A 24,742-nucleotide genomic window follows, 5' to 3' on the forward strand; every position below is an offset into this window, starting at 1 on the left:
TTGGAAAAATGGCATTGTTGAGGGGAACACTTCATCTGTACTCCAGTCAAACTGCACTTCAATAATAGCTCTCATTCACTGAGTGACAGCTGGGAGCCAGTCATGGTGGCTCTGTGCTTTATGTTCATGATTTCCTCACAGTAATGCTCTAAGCTAGATGGCATTATCCCAATTTTACGAATGTGAGAACTGAAACTCAGAGAGGTTAAATAATTTGTCTGAGGTCACACAGCTACTTAGCTGCAGAGTCTGGATTTCATGTCAGGCATGTTGACTCAAAGTCTGAACTCTTCCTATTCTGTTTTTCCTTACTCCCTATCATGTTAGTGATTTTTAAAAATGTGTTTCCTTCTACCTGGAATGCTATCCTTTCCCATTTCCACAGATTCAAGGCCCAAATTTTGGGGTCATTATCTCCTTACTCTTCCTTGTTGCTCTGGCAGGAAATAGCTCTCCTTTTTTCAGAATAGTTTCTCTAAATCTCTCATAACATACATTTTGTGTCTTGTAATGATGGATACACCAGGCTTCCTTGTCAGCTGCCTAAAGATAGGATAAATATCTGATTTATCTCTGTTTATTCAGAAGTCAAAGCACAGTGCCTGGCACAAAATGATGCTTAAAAATATTCATTGCAACATAGGAGAAGGGAATGGCTACTCACTCCAGTATTCTTGCCTGTAGAATTCTATGGACAGAGGAGACTGGCAGGCTTACAGTCCATGGGGTCACAAAGAGACAGACGCGACTGAGGGATTAACATATACATGTGTGTATATATGTTTGCTGGAGAAGGAAATGGCAACCCACTCCAGTATTCTTGCCTGGAGAATCCCAGGGACAGAGGAGCCTGGTCGGCTGCAGTCTATGGGGTCGCACAGAGTCGGACACAACTGAAGTGACTTAACAGCAGCAGCAGCATATATGTTTGTGTGTATGTACGTATATGTAGATACGCACATAAATATTGTTTTTATATTTCTGTGAGAACCCTGAATAATGTATGGAGCCAAAGGATGGAAGATTAGATAGGACCTTGAGGGCAATTTTAAGGACTTGGTTTCTACTCTGAATGAGATGGTGAACCACTACAGAGGGGGGGCATAATCTGGCTTTTGTTTTATTTTTAAAAAATTTTTATTTTTACCTTATTTTACTTTACAATACTGTATTGGTTTTGCCTTACATTGACATGAATCTGCCACGGGTGTACATGAGTTCTCAATCCTGAACCCCCCTCCCACCTCCCACCCTATATCATCTCTCTGGATCATCCACGTGCACCAGCCCCAAGCATCCTGTATCCTGTATCAAACATAGATTGGCAATTCGTTTCTTACATGATAGATACATGTTTCAGTGCCGTTCTCCCAAATCATCCCACCCTCCCCCTCTCCCTCAGAGTCCAAAAGTCTATTCTATACATCTCTGTCTCTTTTGCTGTCTCGCATACAGGGTTATCATTACCATCTTTCTAAATCCCATATTTATGTGTTAGTAGTATCACATCACTCAGGCTGCTGTGTTGAGAAAAGATTATCATGAGGCCAGGATGAAAGCTGCTACAGTAAGTAAGGCAAGTGATGCTGACAGCTCAGACTACGGTCGTAGCACCTGAGGTAGTGGAAAGTTACTGGCTTTGAGGTATGTTGCAAAGTTGGAGCCAACAGGATTTTTTGATAGATGTAAAAAAAAAAAAAAGAGGGTAATTTTATTTGGCTTAGGTAGAAGGTTAGAAATATCCGTTGACTAAGATGGGTTCAACAGTTAAGTAGATGAGTTTAGGAGTTGTACGCATAAGCTGTTTTATTTAAAATATTTTCACTGCGTTTAAAATTCTATTTTTAAATGCTCCTAAATCTGCTTACTCATTTTTACTCCCCCTCTACTGTCAACCACTGATTTTTTAATTCTGGTAATAGTTTTGCCTTTTCCAGAATGTCATGTAGTTGGGGTCATATAACATGTTTCATATGTTTCATATTGGCTTGATACTGGCTTCTTTCACTTAGTAATATGCTTTATTTAAGTTTTCTCCATGTCTTTTCATTTCATTTTAGCACTGAATAATATTTCATTGTCTGTATATACCACAGTTTATTTATCCATCCACCTGCTAAAGAATTTCTTGGTTGCTTTAAGCATGGGCAATCACATGGAAAGCCACTATAAACATCCATTTTTCTGTGTGGATGTAAGTTTTCGACTCCTTTGGGTAAATACCAAGAAGTACAATTGCTAGAGTATAGGATAAGAATATATTTAGTTTTGTAAGAAACTTACAAACTGCCTTACAAAGTTTGCATACCTACCAACTATGTATGAGAATTCCTGTTGTTCCATGTTCTCATCAGCATTTGGAGTCAGTGCTTCAGATTTTATTCATCCTAGTAGGTTTGTAGTGGTATCTCTATTTTAATTTGCATTTCACTAATGACATGATGTGAAGTGTCTTTTTATGCGCTGCTTTGTCATCTATACATCTTCTTTGGTCCACTTTTTGCTTCAATTGTTTATATTATTTTTTATTGAGTTTTAAGTATTCTTTATATATTGTGGATAACAGTCTCTTATCAGATGCATCTTTTGCAAATATTTTTCAGTCTGTGGCTTGTATTTTCATTATCTTGATAGTGTGATTCACAGAGCCAAAAATTCTAATCAATTTATCAACTATTTTTTTTTTCCATGAATTACGCCTTTGGTATCTAAAAGGTCATCACCAATTGCAAGGTCATCTAGATTTTTCCTATTTTTTATTTTTCCAGTTTTGTATGCCTCTATTTTTCCATAAATATTTTCTTTTCTACCAGTCTACATTTAGCAAAGTACATATTTCAATAACACTATGAGAAAGTTCAATATAACAGGAACGTGGAATATGCAAATACTAATTTATTCAGACAAAAGACTTGACTAGGTGTGCACCTTGGATATATTTCAAGTTTCTTTAGAAAGCAATAATGATTTTTCAATATGTAGTGAATATAAAAACTGTAAACCCTCTTCCAACAGAACTGTCTTTCCTTTTAAAAATACCTGAGCAGATTAATCATTTATTGTTAAGGGTGATACTTTACTTTGAATTTATAGCACCTCTATTTCTTTATGGTATTTTTATTTTTAATAGTAGACTCAATTAGAAAGATATTTGAAAAGAAATATTTTTATAGATGTTTTGCTAATAACTTGGCAAAAAATTTGAAAAGTTTGAATAAGGAAATAAAAGAATATACATAAGCACATTTATATATACACAAATATAAACACATACATACTCTCTAATTCAACATGAAGAACCACTTAATAAGTTTTAACTTTGTTAGGTAAAGATGCACACCCCCTCTTATAAGGCAATAACAATACAAAAGATATCTACAAATAAAAACCCACTTATTGTCAATTATTATGACATTGTTTTGCTTGTAAGAGATATAGGTAATATCTCTTGTAAGAGATATAGGTAATACATAGATATATGTATTTTCACTCTGTTCTCACAGACTTTCATGTATTTCTCTCTCTGTCACCCTATGAGACCATAATCTTTTATGATATCCAACTATTATTGGAGATGAAATAACATATGCAACAGGAGATCCATCACAAGTTTCTATTGAAAACCTAGCTCGTTTAATTACTCCCTTGTCTGTCAAGGGGGCCATGACTCATTACAAACAAAATCATGAAATCCAGAACATGGCCTGAAAACCCAGGCGTAATGAACCTAAATAAAAATCTAATTTGTCATTAAAAGCCTTTTATGCAGTACAGTGTGCATTTAGCTCAACACTTGGTAAACATACAAGTTAAAGGGACATGATCATGTTGTCTAGAGGGTTCACAGGCTGCTGAAATGGACACTGAAAAACAGAAAGATACTAAAATGACATATGGAGGCCTACATAAAGAATGAAATAGGAATTAACACTGTGAGTAAGAAAAGGTCCTGAGAGTGTTTTATGTGTTAGAGAATTAAAGGGCCATGGGGTGTAAGTAATCAATATGGAGAGGGAATTTTCAAATACATTTCATTTTGAGGCTAAAATTATAAACTTGAACTTGAAAACAGTATTGATTTTTCTTTGGGACACGAATGAACCCTTATGCATATTATTCTGCCTTTTTTGAAAATGACTGTACAAGAGGAAGCAGATCCACCCCTTTATTTACTCTTCATTCCTTCATCAACTCAACAGGTACTTTTTACTGAAGACTACATTAATAAAAAATATAACATCCCGGGCCTCATGAGACTAAGATCCTTGAGTTTGTATGTATGCATACATGTACATGAATGTGCAAACAGTAAATAAACAAACAATAAGGGAGTGATACAAACTAAGATGGAAACTGAGCAAGACGAAAGAAAAAGGAATGCAAGGTGGGTTATTTTATGTGGTGGAGTTACAGAGCTACTTATTGATAAAGAGGAGAATTTGAGCAGAGAATTAAACGATGTGAGGAAAGAAATCATATAGTTTTCTATAGAAAATTATTAAAATAAAAGAAAAAAAGAAAACTCAAAGACCCTGAGGGGAAACTACTGAGGTAGAAACACGCTTAACAGGTTTGAGGAGCAGCAAAACAGTCAATGTGACTTGAGCAGATTAAGTGAGCAGAAGAATCCAGGAGAGAAGGTGGATAGGCAGCTGGAACTCAGATTCAGAAGGTCTGGTAGTTGATGGTAAAGCCTTTGAATTTTATTCTAGGATGAGGTTGTGGAGATTTTGAGCAGATGTATGACATGAGTTGATTAACATTTTATACGGATTTTTGGCCACTGTGTGGAACATGGTCTGCATAGAGGCAGGAGAGGAAACTGGCAGAATGGCTAGAAGCCTGTTGTAATAATCTTTAGGATGATGAGAAAATCATTGGCCAATCCATAGAGAAGGCAGGAATTGAGAGAAAATGTAATTAAATAGATCATTGGCCACACTGGACTTGAGTCAACTCATTTGAGTTAACTGGCAGTGAGAAGACATGTTTAGTGAAATTCCAAGTTTACACCATTCTGAATCCTATTACTTTGTATAAATAAGAGTTCTGTGGCCACTGAAATGTCTAATCAAACCCAATAGTTTTCTTTTCTAGAGCATATCTCAGAGACTGTGATGCTCATGTATTCCTTGTGAGTCTCACAGTATGGAGCTTTTCCAAATTTATGAGACCACAGAATTAGAGAGCATTTATACTGAGTTCTTGAGGGCCAAATATTCTGTGGGGCATATTCTGGATATTTTGGACAGTAGGAGAAGTAGATGTCTAAGGTCTATTCCACATCCTCTGTTATGTGATACATGACTTTTCAAGTCTACTGTCATCACTGCTTTAACTCACTTCTGTGCTCATGAGCTATAAGGCGCTAACGAGTTTTATGTAATGTAATTATTTGCATCAGAAGGATATGGCCATTTTTTTTTACCAGAAATATATACCTCACAACAATTATGGCTAAGTACATCTCTAACTGGAGCTATAACAGTGAATTTTATGTGTGCTCAGTAAAGTTGTACAAAGCACTCAGCTTCTCCTGAAATGTTCCATGTTTTAGGAAATCATCTTGGGCTCTTCCTAGAAAAGACAATCAAGTGATAAACCCTGAGTAGTTGCTCCCAGAGCTTATTTCTTTCCCCACCATACTGTGTTGTTCTGTGAATTTTGGTCCTGGAATAGAAGTGGGAGTAGGAGTGTAAACATATGCATATGCAAGCATTTTTATTTCTGGAACTATTTTTTTTTCTTTCTATGGAAATCTATTTGTTGTTGTTGCTGTTCTAGTCAAATGTAACTTTTTAAATTACACCAAAGCGGCAAAGAAGGTGATTACTTGGATTCCTCGAATTCATGAGTACAGTGGCATCCTCTGGAATAGACTGATTTCCTTTGCAATGCTGAAATTAGGCATCCTACCCTTGTATCAAGTTGTATATGGCTATAAACTGAAGCAATTATATAGTTTCAGATGAATGTTATTAGACAAATGCAGGAAACAGCAAAGAACAGATGATGAGGAAGACCAGCAGTGAAAGGGTCAAGAAGGGATATTTAGCACCTGTGTGATTAGATGCTCATAGAAAAGGAGTCTTCCCTTTTCATTTACTCAGTGGGATATTTCCTGTCATTGTTTAGCCAGTCATTTCAGGATGAAGATAATTAAAGGTTCTTTACCCAAAACTCCAGGCTCTGCAGGTGCAAGCAACAGAACCTCTGCACTTGGCACCCAACAAGCCTAATCAAAATTCAAGCTTTCTTAGTTACATGACAATAGCCACAAAGACCTTCTTCCTCTCTTGCCATCCTGACTGGGAAGTTTGGTTTTGTACAAAGTCTTATTACAAAAAATGAGTGAATCAGAGAGTTACTTTAATAGCCTTAGTGAAGTGAGTTAGCTGCAGTGAAACTTTAGAACTTCAAAGACGTTTGATCACCACCCTGCCTCCTCAAAATGATGGACAATGATAAAGGTGCCATGATAAATAAATAATAAATAAATTAAAATACAATAAAGAAGAGTGAGGGGTAGTAATAGAAAGTAAATCATGAAGAAATTCATCCTAGAAAAGCTACATAGGAAAACACTGTGGTAAATAAACATGTTGACCTTGGTCTAGATTCTGAACTTTGTGAACTACACTATGAAACTTCGTCAAATGGACAGTTTCTGAAAAAAAAAAAAAAAAAAAAAAAGGTTTCTAGCATCTACCAGAGAATATAGGATGTAAAAGATGTGCTTGCTCAATACACCACTGCTACAAATGAGGGTGATGATAGCTGAAAACTTTCTTTCCTGAATATATGATGCAACTCAGGGTAGGAAACCTGAAAATCTTTCTAAGGTTTCCATAGATCTCACAGAAATGGATCACAAGGTCAATAAACCCTTTCAATGAAGGACATGTGTCCTTATTTCAATGACTCATTTTATTTTAAAGAAAGCTAAGAACTCCATGTTATTACTAAGATAAATTTTTAAAACGTTTATCTAATTGGACTTCTTAAAAATCAAAATACTGTAATACAGACATAGTCTTCATGACTCATGGCATAAAGAACTTACCAGAGGTTGAATTACACCTCTGGTAAGCTCTCATGGAGAATGAAAATAATCCAGCGTGTAAGGTATTTCCTGCTTCATCAAGACCTTAAGCATTTACACAGTGGCGACATACTGTAGTATTAATAAAAAGGCCCACTTTGTCTTCATAAAAGACATCACTTTTTGTCAACTGAAAGTGGTACTAATATTCACCATCTTAATTAGTTAACACTTCTAAACAGTTTTTGCATCTGAAAAGTAAATAGTGCCTACTTCATAGGATTGCTGTACAGGTAATGTAAAACAGTTCATGGAGCATGCTTATAATGCTCTGTGCTGAGTTAGAAGTCAATAGAACCTGTCTATTATTAAACAGGAATTATTGCAAATGAATAGGGTATCACAGCTATATTCCCTTTAAGAGCATAGAATTGTGATAAATCAGATATGGATAGAAAGGAAACTGAGTTTTCTTTCTTTTTTTTAATCATTGTCTTGGTACAGCAAGCATGTGATTAATTCAAAGATAAACTTGTACATCATGTTTACTTTCCAGAAGTCCATCAATATCTTGCTTTTTTTTATTTACTGTAATTAACCAAGGGCAAATTCTTTGTTAACATATTTACAGTAGACTTAGTCTCCTGTCTCACTGACCAAGAAGTAAGAGGCTTGATTCAACAATGTGATAGAACATTAAAAGTGCATGGAACACATAGGTGTCCCTTCTAGAAAGATGTGCAATTGTGGAGGTATGTCATGTGTTAGGGCATATACAAGATCAATATACTAATTCAGTTAAGCAAATGATGAGATCATTGTCTCTTTGAAAAGAATGACAATGATAATAATTTTGCATGTAAACTAAACTTCAGTATTTCATATTCATTATGACAGTGTACTAAACTGTGATCTCTAATTCCCTTATGTTCACACAGATGTGTAAAAAGAAAAATATTTTATTAAAAAAACAGAGGTAAGATATATAACTGTGTATTAAGTCAGATTTTAGGGCCATTGGTAACGGTCCTAGAACTGGTCCCCTACACTCTCAAAAAAAAAATCTGTGCGTTGTTTGAAATGACAACATAAGGGATTAATTTTCTAAACTCATGATTTAACTCTATTATAACATTTAATCATTTTAAGGCAGTTAAATATACTTGTTTTCATTAGTCACATATATTGTGGTATGAATGATCTGGTATTGTGTTGATTATGAATGTGCATCTGTGAGAAGCCATTTGAGGATGGAAAGATATGTTATTTGTGACTCATGGAGAAGTAGATAAAAGAACAGGAAAAGAAAGAGTTATATAATGAGTTTGCTTGTGATTAGACAGAATTCATTCATATCATGCTTTGGCAAGGGTCAGCACTACTGAAATTACAGCTTGAAGTAGCTGTCCCCTTGTAGTCAGCAATGCTCACTCCAGTGATGCATCCACTGTAAAATATGTCTGAGATTTATTGGGCCACCAGCTGTATCAATAGGAATTAAATGGTTCACTGTTTTCCTAGCTGTTCACCAAACTTTCTTTCTTTAGATTTTATTCATGATTTGCTCTCTTCTCTGTTGTCAGTAATGGTGAATTATAGCTATATGTGATTGATTTGGGTACACTGAACAAGTCTGCAAGAATTGTGAAGCTGGATTCTCCAAAGGCATCTTGATTCTTGGCACATATGATGTTGTAACAAAAGTTGCCCATCAGTGCAAATGTTCAAATTCTTAAACATCTGAATATGTTCTTTACATGTTGAAGCTATTATAAGTTTACTGCTATAAAAATTACTTTTAATGAATCCCTCCAAATAAAGATTAGAATAATTGAGATGCTTTCTTTAGATTACCTGTAAAATATGAAAATATCCTTGGGATTATTTTTCTGATGGGGAAATTTTTCCAGTTGCATTAATTAATCAGTTAAAATAAGTTGTTTACAGTTCAATTATGCTTATTGTTATGTTTTAAGTCATGGTACACTTTTAAAGATTAATATTGATCTCTCAAAATGTGAATAAGCTAAACATATATAAATTTAAGATTTTTGCAATCAATCAATATAAAATAAATGATAACAATAAAGATATAATCTGTAATAGATGGGGATAACATTGATGGAATCTTTCCTTAGGTTAATTTTTAATCTGTTGATATTTCTCTCTGGCCTCAGGGCCAGATTCCTCTGAAAGTACCTTAGTTGACTGAATGGTTTATTATTTCTTCTTGTTTCTGTGGCCTTCAATAATCTTAAAATAGCACATTTAAAAAGTTGATTAAAATTCAGTTATTAAAATTGTTTAATTCTGAGAAATGAATAATTCATATTGCTAATATATTCTAGGAATTACTTTCCAAACACACTGTCTTGGAGGGAATGAAAAGAAAGCCTTTGAGTAGCTAGAAAAAAGGGAGGGGATTAAAGAAAAAGTGCTAAGATTTACATTACAGAAATCTAGTTGTAAACTACCAATTTTTTTCCCTGCCTACTGCCCTCAAATGCATGAAGAAAGTTAGAAGCCTAGCAAAACTATAGGAAACATGTTAAATTAATGACATTTTCCACAACTATAGGCACAGATTCTCTAGTAAGAAGGTGAACATTAAACTGAATTGCTTCTACCTTTCCGTTTACCTTGAGGTGTCAATCAGCTGTACTCTCGGACCTGTATCCTGGAAGCTGTCCTATTATAGTATTTCTACATGGTTCAAAGAGCAAAGCAACAGGAGTCATAACTCTGAAATGGACATGCTTTATCCAGACTTGCCATGGACTTTGAACAAGGAGACAACAATCTAGCAAGAAGTGATACTAGTTTTAGAATTGAGAGGTAATTTTTCTTCCTATCTGAAAAACACAGTCTTGGACACTTCTATTTAAGGATAATGAAAGCTAAATCAGAGCAAACACAGTAGGTAGCTAAGACCAAAAGAAAAGAAGACATAAAGTGGGAGAGACATTTCACTACAAATATTGTGTCTTAAAGAAATTGAAAGATGTGGGAAGGAGGGATCGTAGAAAACCTGTAATTTTAAGAAACAATAGCAAAGGTTTATTTGGGACTAAGAATGTTTTAAAAGGGGGGAAAAAGTCATCCTTCCTGAAATGATTAAATAAAATGTGGTTTGAGAAAAGTCTGCTTAACAGCAAAAGCAATTTGACAACTGATGGGTTTGTCAAGAAAAGAGAAGTCTGGCTAACAAATAAATTCCATGTCAGCAACGCCAGCACATGAATAAATTATTAGCGAAATCTTCAGGCTCTTTCCTCTTCTGCTCAGAAATAAAAATAAACATGTGCAGCCGATATCCTCCTTATAATCTCAATCTTATTTAGTGCCCCTTAAGTCAAAACCGCTAGATTCCTCGCTCTTTACTGCTCTCATCCTGCAAAACTTATCTATGCATTTGATGAACAGTTACTATTACCAGATCATCAGTCATTGCAAAACATTTCCAAGTCTTGAGAGACTCAATAATATTGCAGTTTCTTCCTTTAAAATGCATTTTAGTGCTCCTCACTGAAGAACTATGGATGGAAGTTCACAATATTGTACAGGAGGCAGTGATCAAAACCATCCCCAATCAAAGGAAATGCAAAAAGGCAATACGGTTGTCTGAGGATTCCTTAAAAATAGCTGAGAAAAGAAGAGAAGCAAACGGCAAAGGAGAAAAGGAAAGATATATCCATCTGAATGTAGAGTTCCAAAGAATAGCAAGAAGAGATAAGAAAGCTTTCCTCACAGATCAATGCAAGAAAATGGAGGAAAACAACAGAAGAGAAAAGACTAGAGATCTATTCAAGAAAATTAGAGACATCAAAGGAATATTCCATGCAAAGATTGGCTCAATAAAGGACAGAAATGGTATAGACCTAACAAAAGCAGAAGATATTAAGAAAAGGTAGCAAGAATACACAGAACTATACAAAAAAGATCTTAATGACCCAGAAAACCATGATGGTTTGAACACTCACCTAGACACAGACATCCTGGAATGTGAAGTCAAGTGGGCCTTAGGGGACATCACTACAACAAAGCAAGTGGAGGTGGTGGAATTCCAGCTGAGCTTTTTCAAATTCTAAAAGACAATGCTGTGGAAGTGCTGCACACAATATGCCAGCAATTTGGAAAACTCAGCACTGGCCACAGGACTGGAAAAGTCAGTTTTTATTCCAATCCCAAAGAAAGGCAAAGCCAAAGAATGTTCAACTATCACACAACTGCACTCGTCACACACACTAGCAAACTAATGCTCAAAATTCTCTGAGCTAGGTTTCAGTGATATGTGAACCAACAACTCCCAGATGTTCAAGCTGGTTTTAGAAAAGGCAGAGGAACCAGAGGACAAGTTGCCAACATCCGTTGGATCATTGAAAACACAAGAGAATTACAGTAGAACATCTACTTCTGCTTCATTGACTATGCTAAAGCCTTGACTGCATGGATCACAGCAAACTGTGGAAAATTCTTAAAGAGATGGGAATACCAGATCACCTTACCTGCCTCCTGATAAACCTGTATTCAGGTCAAGAAGCAACAGTTAGAACTGGATATGGAACAACAGATTGGTTCCAAATTGGGAGAGGAGTACATCAAGGCTGTATATTGTCACCCTGCTTATTTAGCATATATGCAGAGTACATCATGCAAAATGTCAAGCTGGATGAAGCACAAGCTGGAATCAAGATTGCTGGGAGAAATATCAATAACCTCAGATATGCAGATGACACCACCCTTATGGGAGAACGCCAAGAGGAACTAAGAGCCTCTTGATGAAAGTGAAAGACAGTGAAAAAGTTGGCTTAAAACTCAACAATCAGAAGACTAATATCATGGCATCCAGTCCCCTCACTTCATGGCAAATAGATGGGGAAGCAAGGGAAACAGTGACAGACTTTATTTTCTCAGGCTCTGAAATCATTGCAGATGGTGATTGCAGCCATGAAATTAAAAGATGTGTTCTCCTTGGAAGAAAAGCTATGACCAACCTAGACAGCATATTAAAAAGCAGAGGTATTACTTTGCAGACAAAGGTCTGTATAGGCTAAGCTATGGTTTTTCCAGTAGTCATGTGTGGATGTGAGAGTTGGACTATAAAGAAAGCTTAGCACTGAAGAATTGATGGTTTTAACTGTGGTGTTGGAGAAGACTCAAGAGTCCCTTGGACTGCAAGGAGGTCAAACCAATCAATCCTAAAGGAAATTAACCCTGAATATTTACTGGAAGGACTGATGCTGAAGCTGAAGCTCCAATACTTTGACCAAATGATGGGAAGAACTGACTCATTAGAAAAGACCCTGATGCTTGGAAAGATTGAAGGGAGGAGGAGAAGGGGACAACAGAAGATGAGATGGTTGGACTGCATCACGGACTGGATGGACATGAGTTTGAGCAAGCTCTAGGAACAGGTGATGAACAGGGAAGCCTAACGTGCTGCAGTCCATAGGGTCGCAAAGAGTCGGACAGGACCGAGCGACTACACTGATCACTCCTCACCACCCATAACTATTAATATCATGATTAACACCACACTGCTACAAGCCAAGTTTGTTGTTTCAGAATCGTGTCCAACTCTTTTTGACCCAGTAGATTGCAGCCTACCAGGCTCCTCTGTTCATGAGATTTCCTATGCAAGAATACTGGAGTGGATTGCCATTTCCTTCTTCAGAGGGTCTTCCCAACTCAGGGATTGAATCTGAGTCTCCTGTTTGGCAGGCAGATTCTTTACTGCTGAGCCACCAGGGAGGCCAACAAGCTAAATTTACCTCTTGCCTAATACATTGCAAGTATCCCAACTGGCCCCCTGTTTCTGCCCTTGCTCTTCCATAGGCCATTCTCTATATAACTTATGTTTTCTCACCCCTTTATACTTAGTTAGAGGGGCTTCCCACATGGTGCTAGTGGTAAAGAATCCACCTATAATGCAGGAGACATAAGAGACATGGGTTTGACTCATGGGTCAGGAAGATCCTCTGGAGGAGGGCATGGCAATCTACTCCAATTTTTTGCCTGGAAAATTCTATGGACAGGGGAGCCTGGTGGGCTACAGTCCATAGAGTCACAGTAAGTCGGACATGACTGAAGTGACTTAGAATGCAGGCACTCATAGCACTCATACTTATATAGATGAATATTTATATGTATATAATGTATGCTATATTAATGGTATATAATAATAAATGCATGGGATATATTTATTATATATTATATGTAAATATATTACATTTAAATGTAATAAAATTTAATATACTCCTTAGCATTTTAGATATGATTTAGAACAAAGTATCTGAAATTAAATGGTTAACTTTAGCATTTTATTTATAGGTATTATATAATATCACATGTAACATTATACGTGGAGTTCCAAGGTGGTTCAGTGGTAAAGAATCTGCCTGCAGTGTAGGAACTATGGAATCCATCCCTGGATCAGGAAGATCCCCTGGAGGAGGGCATGGCAACCCACTCTAGTATTTTTGCCTGGAGAATCCTACGGAAAGAGGAGCCTGGTGCTTCACAGTTCGTGGGGTCACAAGGAGTTGGACACAGCTGGAGCGACTTAGCACACATGTAGCACTATAACTCTAGAGAATGCTATATAGCTCAGCATTAAAATACTATGTACCTGGAAAGCATAGCTCTAGAAAAAATTCAAGCAATATTTGTCTATGGCTTTCACCAATATATGGGACTCAGAAAGCATTCAGAGATAGCCTATAGTCTTATTCCACATTTCAGTTGCTATTGCCACAATAATACTGTGTAACAAATCACTATTTTATCTTGGTGACATATAACTGTCAACATTTATTTCTCATGTGTTTACTCTGTCATATCAGTAATGCCCATTAGTCAAAGCAGTCATGTGGTCAAGCGCATCATCAATAGTTCTGGGAAATATTATTGTATCCTCATTTGGATTTGGATGGAAGTCAGCTTTGCTAAGGCACAATCTAGACTTTTGTAGGTAGAATTTTCTTTTCTTTTTGGCCATGCTGCATGGCTTATGGGCTCTTAGTTCCCCCTCCATCATACTGGGGCTCTCCATAGTGAAAGTCTTAACCACTGGACTGCCAGGGAAATCTGAAGAATTTTCTACAGCTATTTGTGCTCAACGTTTCTTCCATTCTGAAGCCAAAGCGAGTTCTATGGGTCTGCCTTGAATAGGAAGGTTTGTTTTATCAGAAGCATCCAAAACAAATTATAGATTTGAGAGTAAGCTAGTGTGAAGAATGTCTGACTGAGGATATATTATACAGAACAGAGGTAGCACAGAAACCAAAAGAATAGGAGGTGCTGGGCAAACCAAGTACGGTGGAAAGCTAGCATGTCAGGAAGGTGTTGTTAAAACACTCTGGAAAGGCTGATGAGGACTCACCTTAGGAAGACTCCCCATTTCTTCAGCTACTACAAATGCAATGCATCTGAAAAGTGGGAGGTTTTTCTATCTTCATGTATCATCTATTGACTCAATATTTCTTCTTGAGTTATTGTCTGTTCTCTTAATGATTTATTTACTTCATGCTATTGGTCAAGAATGGGCTTCCCAGGTGGCTCAGTGGTAAAAGGATCCACCTACCAATGCAGGAGACACCAGTTCAGTCCCTGGGTTGGGAAGATCCCCTGGAGAAGGAAATGACAACCCACTCCAGTATTCTTGCCTGGGAAATTCAATGGATAGAGGAGCCTGCCCGGTTACAGACCATGGGATTGCAAAGAGTCGGACACAACTGAGCGCAGAACACTGGTTAAGAACAGATTAAAGTGATTCTTGCCTTAGAGAAGCTCAGGGCTCCAGTGGAATTAAAAATGTCCAATAACATCATTCATAGATTCAGTCATAATCTTCTGTGTTTCTTTAGGACTGAAGCGACTTAGCAGCAGCAGCAGCAGCAGCAGCAGCAGAAGACACAGTGGACACTTTAAAAAGCTGACTGAATAAATGAATGTGATGAATGATACTTCCTATAAAATACTATAATTCTATGATCTTGCTATAATTTACCCTCCAGGCTTTTTCAATGCAATACAGAGCTAGATTCAATGTTAAGGGGTTTATTATCTTCATGTAATATATAATTGACTCTTAAGTATATTTGTATTATATTGGCAAATATTGACATTAGCACCATTTATTAACAATGTATACTTCTTTCATGAGTGTTTTTAAAATTTATTTATATTTGAAGGATAATTGCTTTAGAGTATTCTGTTGCTTATACTTCTTAAGGAATTTTTTAATAAAGAAATTTTGTTAAGTCAGGATGTGAAAATAACAGAATTGGGGGCATATTTCACCTAAAATATAATCTAAAGCTAAAAATGTATCTCAAAAAGTTACACGTTTTAGAAATACAGGGCTGTATGTTGGTCGAATAAATGGATATGTTGGTCAAGGAAATATGTGTTTATTTTGACTAGAAATCTTTGTTATTAGCTGATCTGAAATTTCAGGATATGATATAAACTAGAAAGGTGATCTGTGCATACTTGGAATATTAGAAGCAATTTATGCATTTATATATAAAAGAAGCAGAATGAATGGTTCCAAAACAATGTGAGAAGCAATATGCTCTGTTTCTGTTATCATTTTTGGTTAAGTGCTTGTTTTAGGATTTCTGCCTGAATTTGATTTCACCATTTTTTTTAAAATAAATGGAAATTCATAGTAGGAGGTGAGTATGACAATAATGTAAAAAGAGTAGAGAGGGTCAAGACAATGCTCCCCATCGGGTCTATTATCTTCAGCCTCTTTTCAGTTTTCCACTGTGTGCCCCATGAAATAACAGTCCATTATGGTTTTATGTCCTCCTTACTGAAGTAATCCTATGAGGTAGTCTACTAAAAGCATCAAGTAACTATTTCAGTGTGGTTTTGTGCATGTATTTATATGTGTGTATTAGCTCTATTTCTTCCAAAATGGAAATAAGCCTCTTTCTGGTAACTAAACCAAATGTTTCCAGGGGGTGTTTTAAATGCCTTATTCATAAAAACCAAAAAATGGTAAACAATGTATAGACTACACTGGCATTCATTTAGCTATAGAAAATATGCGAAACACTAGGTAGAACAGGTTTTGTCTTCTTACGTTTTAATGAGCTTTGGGATTTTCATGCATATTAGTTATGTTGCCCTAATTACTCATTATAATTCTAATGTGCATTTTATATTTAATTACAATGCTTATAAAGATTTGGTATGGACAGTAAATCATTATAACTAGCATGCACATAATGACTATGAACTGAATTTATTAACTTTTATACCAGCATTCAGTGTTGGTAACTTTCAGTTTCACCTTGGTGATTAACCACATTGTCTGATTAAACAAATATTTGTGTGGAATTAATTGTAAATGTCAAAACCAGTGTCTACTTTTTTGCCTTTTGCTAATTTCCATCAAATTTTATTTTAGCTTCTTCTGTAGCTTAATTACTAGACAAGCTAATTTCAAAATATTACAGTATTACTAATTTTCTTAATTATTTAAAAGGCTACAAACTTGTTGAGACATTTCAACAGGAAGCTCAGTGTCAGATGATTATGGGTTTTCTGCTAGGGTAGGTAAAGTTATGTGGTTTTCTTAGATGTTAGATTATTCATATCCTAAGTATAAAGGTATGCAATTAAAAATTATATCTTATTAAGAATAGTTGGCTTTTATCAACAAGCATTTCTCTTCCCATTTTACACAATGCATTTCCACAAGTCAATGTTAACTTTTTGCCAAATAACTGAGAATTAGAAAGGAAAAGAATTTTCTTTTAAAATTTGCATTCACTTATGGGGAAAAAAGAATAACTAGAAGTGAATGTGAATTAGACAATAAGTTTATCAGATGAGGTCTTTAATTATCTTACTCCAGACAGTCTTACTACGGACCCAGGTAATATTTATCTTCAGTGACAAAGAAGGGTACAAAAGACAAAGATTATTTAGGATCCTAGCATATATTTAGTTACTAGTCATGGGATGGTAGGTAAATATGGCAAAATTAAAAAATTTTAATCCCCACCTGTGTAATATAGGGGTGGTACCATCATTCATACCACAAAGACTTGCTGTGGCAATTCAATGAGATAATGTATACAAGGAATGAGGATAAAGAAAGCCTGGCATATAATGAACAGCTGAATATGTGAGATGCTTTCACACAAATACTGTTGCTATCCTTATTCAAAGTGGTTGTTTATTTTTGAGAGAAATTTAAGCAGCTAACATTCATCTTCCACAAATCCTCCAGTATGACCTATGACTTACTGATCAATGGGGTATGTGTACACATACACATATAATTATGTATCCATATATGTATTACATATTCATTTGTATGTAATAGGTACAGGATATATGTATATATTTGTATAAATATTTTGTTAAAAACCACTAACTTGCCATTAGTTGACCACTGAAAATTAGAGATACCAAGGGAACATTTCATGCAAAGATGGGCTCAATAAAGGACAGAAATGGTATGGACCTAACAGAAGCAGAAGATATTAAGAAGAAGTGGCAAGAATACACAGAAGAACTATACAAAAAATATCTTCATGACCAAGATAATCACGATGGTGTGATCACTCACTTAGAGCCAGACATCCTGGAAACTGAAGTCAAGTGGGCCTTAGGAAGCATCACTACGAACAAAGCTAGAGGAGGTGATGGAATTCCAGTAGAGCTATTTCAAATCCTGAAAGATGATGCTATGAAAGTGCTGCACTCAATGTGCCAGCAAATTTGGAAAACTCAGCAGTGGCCACAGGACTGGAAAAGGTCAGTTTTCATTCCAATCCCAAAGAAAGGCAATGCCAAAGAATGCTCAAACTACTGCACAATTGCACTCATCTCACATGCTAGTAAAGTAATGCTCAAAATTCTCCAAGCCAGGCTTCAGCAATACGTGAACCATGAACTTCCTGATGTTCAAGCTGGTTTTAGAAAAGGCAGAGGAACCAGAGATCAAATTGCCAACATCTGTTGGATCATCAAAAAAGCAACAGAGATCTAGAAGAACATCTATTTCTGCTTTATTGACTATGCCAAAACCTTTGACTATGTGGATCACAATAAACTGTGGAAAACTCTGAAAGAGATGGCAATATCAGACCACCTGACCTGCCTCTTGAGAAACCTATATGCAGGTCAGGAAGCAACAGTTAGAACTGGACATGGAACAACAGACTGGTTCCAAATAGGAAAAGGAGTACGTCAAGGCTGTATATTGTCACCCTGCTTATGTAACTTACATGCAGAGTACATCATGAGAAAAGCTGGACTGGAAGAAGTACAAGCTGGAATCGAGATCGCCGGGAGAAATATCAGTCACCTCAGATATGCAGATGACACAACGTTTATGGCAGAAAGTGAAGAGGAACTCAAAAGCCTCTTGATGAAAGTGAAAGAGGAGAGTGAAAAAGTTGGCTTAAAGCTCAACATTCAGAAAACGAAGATCATGCCTCCTTGTCTGGCGGGCTGTGATTCATGGCGTGGCAGAGTCGGACATGACGGAATGACTGAACTGAACTGAGGCAGTCCCAGACAGTGCTGGAATACTACAGGCCCCCAAGCCATAGCAGAAATGTGCCATTTTGTCTATTCCAGGTAACACACCAGACAGGTTACTCTTTGGGCAGACAGATTACAAGAAAGATAAAGGGAATATGTGGAGGCTATCCATACCCATTTCTTTAGCCTAAACCCACTCAGCAGAAAATGGACTCTTCTTTCCATGAATAAGTGAGGTGGTGAAACGATAGTAAGCGTGTTAAACTAATGAATATTCCCTCCATACTGGAGGACAGAGGAGTAGAAACTATGGTTGCTCTTTAATGGCTGGAGTAAAAAATAGACACAGATTGTATGTATATGTTAATTTGATATGACTTTAACTATTTCTATCCTGTTTTTCTATCAAATGAAATTAAATCTGTTAAGTTCTGTGACCTTAAAAATGAGCTGGAACATGTTAAACCATTTGGCCTGCCATCCATTCTGAGTGTTACTTCTTGAGAAATCTTGATTATTTTATGATTAATAACAGTTTAGACTTTCTTAATTTCTCTTGAATCATTTATAAGTAATGTTTTCCTAAATATTTTCATTCCACCCTGATGGTAAAATCTATTGGCATCGCATTGTACATAATGTTTTCCATAGTTCCTTACTCTCTTCCACATCTAGATACTGTATACTTTATTCTATTTTGAATTCCCAGTGTTTAGACCCTGGCACATGGTAGGAACTTAATAAATATGCATTGATTATATTTGCTTTCAGAACTGTATTCCAGCATCAGTTATAGGGAATGACACAGATTTGATCTATATGCTTTGGCACTGGCAAAATTCTCATAAAGGAAACATAAGATTGCATAGTGATTAGTTATCCTACATTGTACACCTGCCAAGTACTATTGTTAAAGGCAAAAATAATTTTAGGAACAGGGATATTATATGAGAAAATGGAATTTAATAATAAAATATTTATGAAACCAAAAAAAAAAAAGAAAACGAAGATCATGGCATCTGGTCACATCACTTCATGGGAAATAGATGGGGAAACAATGGAAACAGTGTCAGACTTTATTTTGGGGGGCTCCAAAATCACTGCAGATGGTGACTGCAGCCCTGAAATTAAAAAACGCTTACTCCTTGGAAAGAAAGTTATGATCAACCTAGACAGCATAGTAAAAAGCAGAGACATTACTTTGCCAACAAAGGTCCATCTAGTCAAGGCTATGGTTTTTCCAGTAGTCATGTATGGATGTGAGAGTTGGATTGTGAAGAAAGCTGAGTGCCGAAGAATTGATGCTTTTGAACTGTGGTGTTGAAGAAGACTCTTGAGAGTCCCTTGGACTGCAAGGAGATCCAACCAGTCCATTCTGAAGGAGATCAGTCCTAGGATTTCTTTGGAAGGAATGATGCTAAAGCTAAGACTCCTGTACTCTGGCCACCTCATGTGAAGTGTTGACTCACTGGAAAAGACCCTGATGCTGGGAGGGACTGGGGGCAGGAGGAGAAGGGGACGACAGAGGATGAGATGATTGGATGGTATCACTGACTCGATGGACGTGAGTCTGACTGAACTCCAGGAGTTGGTGATGGACAGGGAAGCCTGGCGTGCTACGATTCATGGGGTCGCAAAGAGTCGGACATTACTGAGTGACTGAACTGAACTGAGGACATATATATATATATATATATATATATATATATATATATATATAATCTCCTGTACCATTCCATTGTTTACCATGTACTTGAACTCCTAATTCAATTTTTGTCTTACTCTGATGAAAACCATCATCAACAGATTTGTATGAGATGTATTAATGCATGCCATTGGATGATATTGTTGAATTTCTATGATATGAGTATCATAGCTTTAATAGTAAAGCCATTATATATAACTATTACATTACTATGTGCAAATTATGTGTAAGTGTATATATATATAGCTGTATAGTGGGGGACAGTGACTACAGTCCATAGGGTTACAAAGAGACATGACTTAGCAACTGAACAACAACAATATAGTAATATGATATACTATTATTATAGATCACTATCAAAATAGTAATACTATTAGCTAAGAATGCTATACTTTGTGGCATAACTGTGTAAATCTTTTAAATTATTTCTACCAAGATAAAATTCTAAAAATCTATTTTATAATTTAACTTGTGCAAAATTATACATTGTTTGTGGTGATTTACAGATACACAGATGACACCACCCTAATGGAAGAAAGTGAAGAAAACTAAAGAGCCTCTTGATGAAAGTGAAAGAGGAGAGTGAAAAAGTTGGCTTAAAACTCAACATTTAGTAAACAAAGATCATGGCATCTGGTCCCATCACTTCATGGGAAATAGATGGGGAAACAACAGAAACAGTGAGAGACTTTATTATTTGGGGCTCCAAAATCACTGCAGATGGTGACTGCAGCCATGAAATTAAAAGACGCTTGCTCTTTGGAAGAAAAGCTATGACCAAATTTGACAGCATATTAAAAAGCAGAGACATTACTTTGTCAATAAAGGTCAGTTTAGTCAGTTCAGTTCAGTTCAGTTCAGTCGCTCAGTCGTGTCCGACTCTTGGAGACCCCATGAATCGCAGCAGGCCAGGCCTCCCCACTCAGACTCACATCCATCGAGTCAGTGATGCCATCCAGCCATCTCATCCTCTGTCGTCCCCTTCTCCTCCTGCCCCCAATCCCTCCCAGCATCAGAGTCTTTTCCAATGAGTCAACTCTTTGCACGAAGTGGCCAAAGTACTGGAGTTTCAGCTTTAGCATCATTCCTTCCAAAGAAATCCCAGGACTGATCTCCTTCAGAATGGACTGGTTGGATCTCCTTGCAGTCCAAGGGACTCTCAAGAGTCTTCTCCAACACCACAGTTCAAAAGCATCAATTCTTCGGCACTCAGCTTTCTTCACAGCCCAACTCTCACATCCACACATGACCACTGGAAAAACCATAGCCTTGACTAGATGGACCTTTGTTGGCAAAGTAATGTCTCTGCTTTTGAATATGCTATCTAGGTTGGTCATAACTTTTCTTCCAAGGAGTAAACGTCTTTTAGTTTCATGGCTGCAGTCACCATCTACAGTGATTTTGGAGCCCAAAAAATAAAGTCTGACACTGTTTCCACTGTTTCCCCATCTATTTGCCATGAAGTGATGGGACCGGATGCCATGATCTTTGTTGTCTGAATGTTGAGCTTTAAGCCAACTTTTTCACTCTCCACTTTCACTTTCATCAAGAGGCTCTTTAGTTCCTTTTCACTTTCTGCCATAACGGTGGTGTCATCTGCATATCTGAGGTTATTGATATTTCTCCCAGCAATCTTAATTCCAGCTTGTGCTTCTTCCAGTCCAGCGTTTCTCATGATGTACTCTGCATATAAGTGTATGGATGTGAGAGTTGGACTATAGAGAAAGCTGAGTGCCCCAAAATTGATGCTTTTGAACTGTGGTGTTGGAAAAGACTCTTGAGAGTCCCTTGGACTGCTAGGAGATCCAACCAGTCCATCCTAAAGGAAATCAATGCTGAATATTCATTGGAAGGACTGATGTAAAGCTGAAACTTTGGCCACCTGATGCAAAGAATCAAACCACTAGAAAAGACCCTGATGCTGGGAAAGATTGAAGGTGTGAGGAGAAGGGGACAACAGAGGATGAGATGGTTGGATAGCATCACTGATGTGATGGACATGAATTTGAGCAGGCTCTGGGAGTTGGTGATGGACAGGGAAACCTGGCATGCTGCAGTCCATGGGGTGGTAAAGAGTCAGACATGACTGAGTGACTGAACTGAATTGTGGTGATTTATACACAGCAGTACAATAGTAAATTAAAATGTTATTGTTTGTTTACCCGTTTCTTTGTCCATCCACGCATTTGATCCAACACGTCCAATCCTACTGCTCCTATAACCGAACAGTCTGTACCTTTTCCATATTTGGAGGTCCCTGTTATCAGCAGATGCCCAGGAAGTCTTTGTTATCTCTTCAGTAATTAACTATTACCATCTCTTGACAGTCACGGAGCTTATGTTTACACTTTTTAACTTTCAGTGAGTGATTTCAAAGACCTGTTATTTGTATTGGTGGTAATGTTTCTGTTGGTGCAAAATTAAATCTTGTTTGATTATATTGTGGGTAGGGTGGACTGAGTGAGTGACTGAGTGAAAGTCACTCAGTTATATCTGACTCTTTGCGAACCCATGGACTATAGAGTCCATGGAAATCTCCAGGCCACAATACTGGAGTGGGTAGCCTATCCCTTCTCCAGTGGATCCTCCTGACCCAGGAATTGAAACAGGGTCTCCTGCATTGCAGGTGGGTCCTTTACCTGTTGAGCTACCAGGGAAGACCAGGGTGGGCTGGGGAAGTCTGAATCTAAAAATAGGAAAATTGGCTCAGTTCACTTCAGTAGTCAAGGGCTAAACTACAATAGTTTCCACAAAAATGAACAGTCTTGAGGGAAGAAATTAACTGAATTTGAGAGCTGTTTTAGAAAGATTCATTTCATGGAAAGTCAAGAATATAGGAAGGGTTTTAATTTACTGTATTTAGCCTCTCTCAACACCCTTGCTCACTCCCACCCAAAGAAGGAAGAAGTGGTGTTTGCAAGTATGGGTGACAAACGGCTATGTGCAAAATTGACCATTTCTTTCTCTTTAGTCTGGGATTACTAATCCTCAATAGGACATAAACATTCTGCTCAGTGACTCCATGGAGGAGTTTTAAAGAAGCAGGCAGCCCACGTGGGCAGCCTGTGGTTTTCTAGTTTTGTCTATAATTGGTAGATAAGTTCACTCTTCATGAGTATTATAGTCTGGTGCACCAGAATCCTCAAGAGACAGACAAGGAAAAGGGTTTAAGGAACAAAATATGCATTCAGAGATAGAGTTTTTTGGAGGGCCCAGGTTTGGGCTTGTGGTTTATTTTTATAGTCTTGTGACTGTCTTTTCACAGCTATTTGTAAGGCCTCCTCAGACAGCCATTTTGCTTTTTTGCCTTTCTTTTTTCTTGGGGATGGTCTTAATCTCTGTCTCCTGTACAATGTCATGAACCTCTGTACATAGCTCATCAGGCACTCTGTCTATCAGATCTAGTCCCTTAAATCTATTTCCCACTTCTACTGTATAGTCATAAAGGATTTGATTTAGGTCATACCTGAATGGTCTAGTAGTTTTCCCCACTTTCTTCAATTTAAGTCTGAATTTGGCAATAAGGAGTTCATGATCTGAGCCACAGTCAGCTCCTGGTCTTGTTTTTGCTGACTGTATAGAGCTTCATCTTTGATTGCAAATAATATAATCAATCTGATTTCGGTGTGACCATGTGGTGATGTCCATGTGTAGAATCTTCTCTTGTGTTGTTGGAAGAGGGTTTTTGCTATGACTAGTGAATTCTCTTGGCAGAACTCTATTAGCTTTTGCCCTGCTTCATTCTGTACTCCAAGGCCAAATTTTCCTGTTACTCTAGGTATTTCTTGACTTCCTACTTTTGCATTCCAGTCTCTTATAACAAAAAGGACATCTTTTGGGGGTGTTAGTTCTAGAAGATCTTTTAGGTCTTTATAGAACTATTCAACTTCGGCTTCTTCAGTGTTACTAGTTGGGGCATAGACTTGGATTACCGTGATATTGAATGGTTTGCCTTGGAAAACAGAGATCATCCTGTCTTTTTTGAGATTTTATCCAAGTACTGCATTTCGGACTTTTTTGTTGACTATGATGGCTACTCCATTTCTTCTAAGGGATTCCTGCCCACAGTAGTAGATATAATGGTCATCTGAGTTAAATTCACCCATCCCAGTCCATCTTATTTCTCTGTCCTAGAATATTGATGTTCATTCTTGCCATCTCTTTAGTTTTTTTGGTCTCCAAAAGCACTGTTCTGACCAACTGAGATAGCATGTTAATAAGCAGAGATATTACACTGCCAACAAATATCCTTCTACTTATGGCTATGGTTTTTCCAGTAGTCATGTATGGATGTGAGAGTTGAGCCGACCCAGAGGGATGGTACGGGGAAGGAGGAGGGAGGGGGGTTCAGGATGGGGAACACGTGTATACCTGTGGTGGATTCATGTTGATGTATGGCAAAATGAATACAATATTGTAAAGTAATTAACCTTCAATTAAAATAAATAAATTTTGTATTTAAAAAAATAAAGAGCAATAGAAGTCTT

General features: G+C 37.1%; 1 protein-coding gene across 1 annotated transcript in view; it reads right to left on the reverse strand.

The window, feature by feature from the left end:
- Positions 1-24,742, reverse strand: part of NEGR1 (neuronal growth regulator 1) — a 1,037,860-nt gene that overhangs the window by 239,401 nt on the left and 773,717 nt on the right. The window lies entirely within an intron of this gene.

Source organism: Ovis canadensis, chromosome 1 (assembly GCF_042477335.2).
Source record: "Ovis canadensis isolate MfBH-ARS-UI-01 breed Bighorn chromosome 1, ARS-UI_OviCan_v2, whole genome shotgun sequence".
In the NCBI taxonomy this organism is placed as follows: domain Eukaryota; kingdom Metazoa; phylum Chordata; class Mammalia; order Artiodactyla; family Bovidae; genus Ovis; species Ovis canadensis.